At 32.3% G+C, this 6,491-nt stretch overlaps 1 long non-coding RNA gene across 1 annotated transcript; it reads left to right on the top strand.

Annotated features, from left to right (window-relative positions):
- The first annotated feature begins 4,304 nt into the window (after nt 1-4,304).
- LOC132254447 (uncharacterized) lies at nt 4,305-4,963 on the top strand. The gene is made up of 2 exons (XR_009466735.1): nt 4,305-4,476; nt 4,596-4,963. It is a non-coding gene; the product is annotated as an uncharacterized LOC132254447 (long non-coding RNA).
- Nucleotides 4,964-6,491: the final 1,528 nt, after the last annotated feature.

Here is a 6,491-nt window from a genome sequence, read left to right as displayed (position 1 = left end):
CTGTACAGTCCTCCAATCCCACATGTCAAACGAAAATGGTGGCCCCCATGATGAAGAGCTGGGCGCTGATCAGCATGCACCCATATCAGAAACAGGTAGCCCTTCGAGGGATCGCTGGCGCTATGTTTTCTTGATCCTACAGGCATGCCAGATTCTCGTCTCAAGTGTCGAAGAAAGTCGAAGGAGGTCACTTGTTCTTGCTGGAATCTCTGCTGCTTCATCTAATCGTGTCCTGATCAGCACCTCTGACACAGGAAATCATGGAGTAATTCTCTTACATATCTCAACTAGATGAATACAGAAAAAGAAAAAGAAAAAAACCCCCATAATTACTTATAATTTATTTACAGGATTCACGACCGAATGGAATTGTGAGAATCTTACCTGCATCCCCTCAAGTTTCTTTGGATATGTTTTATTTTTTCTAAATTTCTCTCCCGACTTTTTTTGGGTTTTTCGTTTTGCTTTTATTTACTTTCAAAAACATCTATGAAACGGGTGAGTTGTTGGGTTGTAGTAGATTGTTATATAGTTTTCATTTAGGTTGTTTTTGGAAACCCTAAATATGCCAAATGATTTGGTTTTACTTTAAAAATGTTAAATGAGATGTGAATGAAAGTTTAATGCAAGATAAAAATATTATAATTGTTGGTATTTAATTATTGTTCCTATAATAGAATTTACCGGATTATTGTGGTTGTGAATTTTTTTATTTATTGAAATATTGGTTAATATATTTTTATGATTATTGTTATGTTAGAAATTATATAAATTTATTGGTGATATATTAGTGTTGAAAATAATGAAAATTATTTCTTGAAAATTTCGAGTATTGAGATATGTTTAAAATGATTGTTTTAAAATTATTAATATTATTAAAAATAAATAAATTGATTATATAAATTGAGATTATATTAATATTTGAATCATTGGAAAAATTTTCCCAAATATTGTGGTGACTTAATTGTGAAAAATTGTTGTATTGAGTGTAATTAATATTATTGAGATTATTGAAGATAAATAAATTATGACACAAATTACATTTTGTTGATATTTATATTAGTGGGAATTTTTTTGAATATATGCGGTTATTTAATTGAAGAAAAAAAATTGTTATATACATTGTTGGAAATTATTAAGCATATTTTTAATAAATAGAATTTATGTGGCTAAGGTTTAAAACTATGATTTGATGTTATACAAATTAATTGTGAATTTTCTTTGATGTTTGTGGTGATTAAAGTGAAGAAAAATAGTTGTATGGATTGTTGAAAATTATGAAACATAATAGGAGTAAATATAATTATGTCCTGAAAAATTATGGATGTTAAAATATGATTTGATTACACTTCATATGCATCATGGTTGTGTGAAGAGAAAGAAAAAAAAAATGAAGAAATGGTTATGTGAAACGGAAATGAGAATGAAAAGATATTGGAAAAGGCAAAAATGAAAGGAAAAAAGAAATGAGAAATGGAAGAACAATGAGGGGTGAATTAAGATGGGAGTGAAATCCTTAGAGTAAAAAACCCAAAAGTTTACCCTGAAAAGACTACGAATAAGGAGTGAATTTGGGTATGAACTCGTATCCTTTAATGAAAGTCCGAGGAGAACAATGCATTGTGTGATTGTGTGTAAGCATTTGCATCATATTGCATTTGGAAGAAAGATCAATATTATTTATCAATTGAATGTTTGAATATATTATTCGAGACTAAAATAACTTGTTTATTTTGTGAATTTAGAATTGTTGATATGCTAGGCATATGCTTGAATAAGAGAAACGATAATTTTGATTAGTTTAAATGTGTATGGTTGTGGTTCATTTAATGTATTTAATATAGATGTAATATTATATTTTAACATGCGATTGTGTTTTATTGACTTAGAATTTCTAACCCATTTAGGATGTAAAACACCCTATTAAGTAATGTGGAAATGCCTACTTCTTTATTTTCTAAAATTTTTAGATGCAGGTATAGTTTCTAAGGAACTACAAGAAGATCAAAAAGTGTTTCAGAAAGCTCTGAAAAGCAAAAGAACCATGATATTAGTTGTTTTTCATTTATAATACTTTTTTGAAATGTACTCATTTGAGTTATATGAACTTTTGTAACTTAATTATATTTTGTTAGTTTGTAAAACATTTTTGAAAATATTCTTTTGACTTAAAGATTATTGTAACTATTTGGGTTATCACCTTATGTGGAAAAAGGATAGGTGGATTTATTATACTCATGAACAAGAGATGGTTGGTTTTAGAGATAAATAAAATAAAGTAAAATACTATGATATACTAAGTCTTAGCTTAGTAAATTTATTTGGGGTTGATGTTGTTTTGTTGAAAAAAAAAAAAAAGTTATTGGGACTAATTGCCAGCTTGAATAGGCATAACCCTTAGGGTCAAACATTTGACTTGAGGTTAGAGTCGAATTCTAGGTTGTCGAGAATATGTGGCATGACATGGATGAAAATAAGAGGAAGGATTTTGAACAAGTTATTGAGCAGATGCAGTCCAAACACCTCAAAACCATTGCATTTGCTTACAAGAAGAGTGATGGTCAAAGAGTTGAACCCAAGAACTTAATCTTGATAGCACTACTGGGTCTCAGGGACGTGTGTTGGAGAGACAGCGGAAGTTCTGAAAGCTTGTAGAAATACCGGGGTTAACATCAAGCTGGTCTTAGCAAACAACGTCTCAGTGCTGGAAGCCACTGCTCAGAAGTTTGGTTTACATGTAACTAATGCTCTAGTGCTTGAAGGTAAAGATTTTCGTGACTGCTCCGACCAGGAGAGGATGGATAAGGCAGAACAAATCTTGATCATGGGAAACGCCCTCCCTTCTGATTGGCTCCTTTTAATGGAGTGTTTGAAACAAAAAGGCCAACCTAGTAGCAGTGGTTGGAGGGCGAACACATGAGACTCCATCCCTAAAAGCAGCTGATGTAGGGGTCACGCTAGGGACTTGGAGCACCAAAATTGCGAGAGAGACTTCTGACATAGACTTCTTGGATCGAAACTTCAGTTTCTTGGTCACCATCATGAAGCATGGAAGATGTGCTTATGAGAATGTTCAGAAGTACACCCAACTGGAGCTCACCATGACTATTGTAGGGCTCTCGATTAGCTTCATCATATGGAGACTCTGATTGTGGCAATACCCGGGGGAATTGCTCTGTTAAGAGAGCCACCAGCGAAGAAACTAATGCGCAAGCAGCCAGTAGGACATAGTGGAACACTGATAACCAAGGCCATGTGGAGAAACATTATCGCCCAGGCATCATATCAGGTTGGCATTTTAGTGAGCATTCAATGAAACGGAGCAGCTATCCTGGGCACCAATCTGGAGGTGGCTAAATCCTTGGTGTTCAACAGTTATGTTCTCTGCCAAGTTTTCAATCTATTCAATTGCAGAAAGCTGGAGAAGAAGAATGTGTTCAAAGGCATCCATCGGAACTGCTGGTTTTGTGTTGCTGTGGGAGCTATTTTGGTGTTTCAGGCCGTGTTTATTGAGATTGAACACATCGTTGGTGGCAGTGAGAGGTTGAATGGTGGGCAGTGGGGCATATGCTTTCTCATTGGGATGGCTCCATGGGTCATAGATTGGGCTACCAAGATGGGCATCAGGTTTCATCACAGATTAGATTGGACCCAGTCCGCAATCTGACACCAATTTGACCCTTTTGGTTCATCGTCCATCAATAATAATATTATTATTAGTATTTTTAGAGTCATCCCACCATTTATTTTGGTTAAAACTATATATACCTACATTTAATCATAGCTATACCATATACTAATATGTTGCATGATCAATTTTGTTTCACAGTTAAAAACCATAGAATTTGGACCCATAATGCATATTATCCTCCCATAGAATCAATGGAAGATTTTTCCAGATTGATGGTTGAGCTTGATTATCTGCCTATGGCAACTGAGAATCTTTTAATTAATTGCAGAGCACTTTGCTCTGCTCTGCCTGAAGTGGGAGAAATATCACTCAGCAGAAACTATATTATTTGTTGTACCAAGAGAATGGAGGAATCGGGATACAACACACATAATGTGGTTTGTGTTTGGGCCTGGCTTGTAAGTAATGTTGGAGAAATTGAATGACCAAGAAAGAATATGTATTCGGCAAACGGTGAAGTACTTGGAACATGGGGAGAAGGTTCACCCTCATTTTCCACCTTGGTGAGGTTCCAGGAAATGGAAAACCGCCGCGTTATCACAACCGCGTTCCCCGAGCACCCATGGTTAGGGCCATGAGCCGTGTGGACCAATTGTTGAGGCAGAGGCAGAGCTGTGTTGCCTTCTAAACTACGCTGCGACGGGTCTCTCCGGGCTTCCCCTATACATAGCTCGACCGCACCTCCTCTACATTCATCCATTTCTCCGGAGTTCTTCAGGCTAATCAGCATCAAACTCAGCCACCAACACCGGGCAGCTACCGCTTCATCAGTATAAAGACTTAAGGTAATCAGATCCTATACAGTACTATCATTAACACCATATCTGCCGGTTTTCTTTTGAATTTTACTGCCAGTACAAACACTATGATGATGCTTAAGCTCTTCCTCTCGCCGACAACCCAGATGTCAAGCAAAAGTTGCGTCTCCGATGGTGATGAGGATCTGGAGGCTCAACTTTCACCCTCAACCGCAGCTGATAACCCTTGCAGGAATCGATGGCGCAGTATTTTCTTGAAGCTACAGGCACATCAAATTTTCATTTCAATATTACGTGATCCAAGGAGGTCCATTTCTCTGGCTGATATCTCTTCAGCTTCATCTTACGCCCTCGTCCGCAGCTCTGATGGAGACGATTATGAAGTAAGTTCCTCATTTCAGTAGCACAATATAATTACTACCAATCGGTTCAACCGTTCATCAGTCATGTCTCCGATTCAGTTTAAATGTAAAATCGTTCTACAAAAATCGGACTGGACCGACTGTTTGGACCACGGATTAGTCATGTCTTCGTGAAGTTCCTATTTTTGAATCGCCGCTACGGTTCGACCATTCTTTTTTAACTGTTGACGGTTTCTCCGGTGAAACACCTTCCTCTTTTTTTTTTTTTTTTTCATTCTACCTTGTATATTTATTTTTTGAATGAGATATTTGGTTGAAACACAAAAAAATTTCCCATTTTGAATTATTTTTACTCCTATTTATTTACTAAAAAATGAAAGAAATATTTAATTAAAAGATTTAAAATGCTCTTGAAAGTAAAAAAATTGAGCTCCTTTAATCATTCTTAAAAAAAAAAAAAAAATTCTTTTGACTTTTTCGTTCTTTACATTGACTATAGTGAATCTTGCTTTTTTATTTATTTTATATATATTCATTCTACCTTGTATATTTATTTTTTAAATGAGATATTTGGTTGAAACATAAAAAAAAAATATATATTCCCATTTTGAATTATTTTTACTCTTATTTATTTACTGAAAAATAAAAGAAATATTTAATTAAAATATTTAAAATACTCTCGAAATTAAAAATTGAGGTCCTTTAATCATTCTTTAAAAAAAAGAAAAAGAATTTTTTTTTTAAAACTTTTTTTTGACTTTTTTGTTCTTTACATTGACAATCTCCTTTTTATATACATATATATATATAAAAAATTCTAACTTGTATATTTATTTTTTGAATGAGATATTTGGTTGAAACACAAAAAAAGTTCCCATTTTGAATTATTTTTACTCTTATTTATTTAATAAAAAAAATGAAATAAATATTTGATTAAAATATTTAAAATACTCTTGAAATTAAAAAAATGAGCTCCTTTAATCATTCTTAAAAAAAAATGATTTTTCTTTTTACTTATTGTTCTTGATGGTAGCGAATTTGTTTTTTTTTTTTTTTTTTTTTTATTCTACCTTGTATATTTATTTTTTAAATGAGATGGTTGAAACACAAAAAATTTCCCATTTTGAATTATTTTTATTCTTATTTATTTACTTAAAAATAAAAGAAATATTTAATTAAAAGATTTAAAATACTCTTGAAATTTAAAATTGAGCTCCTTTAATCATTCTTAAAAAAAAAAGATTTTTTTTTTTTTTTTACTTTTTTGTTCTTTACGGTGACAATCTCCTTTATTTATTTATTTTATTCTACCTTGTATATATATATATATATATATATATATATATATTTTGAATGAGATATTTGGTTGAAAAACAAAAAAAAAAATTCCCATTTTGAATTATTTTTACTCGTATTTATTTACTAAAAAAATGAAAGAAATATTTGATTAAAAGATTTAAAGTATTCTTGAAATTAAAAATTGAGCTCCTTTAATCATTCTTAAAAAAATTGATTTTTTTTTTTTTTTTTTTTTTACTTTTTTGTTCTTTTGATAATCATTAAAAGTTCTACTATAGTATCTATCAAGTTTTTCTTCTTCGATATTAGTGACTGCTAAAAGTATACCTCTTCATCCTGTTTAGTTAGCATTAGTTTGAACTATTTTGTATTTCACTTTCG

Source organism: Vitis vinifera, chromosome 10 (genome assembly GCF_030704535.1).
Source record: "Vitis vinifera cultivar Pinot Noir 40024 chromosome 10, ASM3070453v1".
Classification (NCBI taxonomy): Eukaryota; Viridiplantae; Streptophyta; class Magnoliopsida; order Vitales; family Vitaceae; genus Vitis; species Vitis vinifera.
The sequence above is the reverse complement of the archived record's forward strand: the minus strand, read 5'-3'. Positions and strand labels throughout refer to the sequence as shown.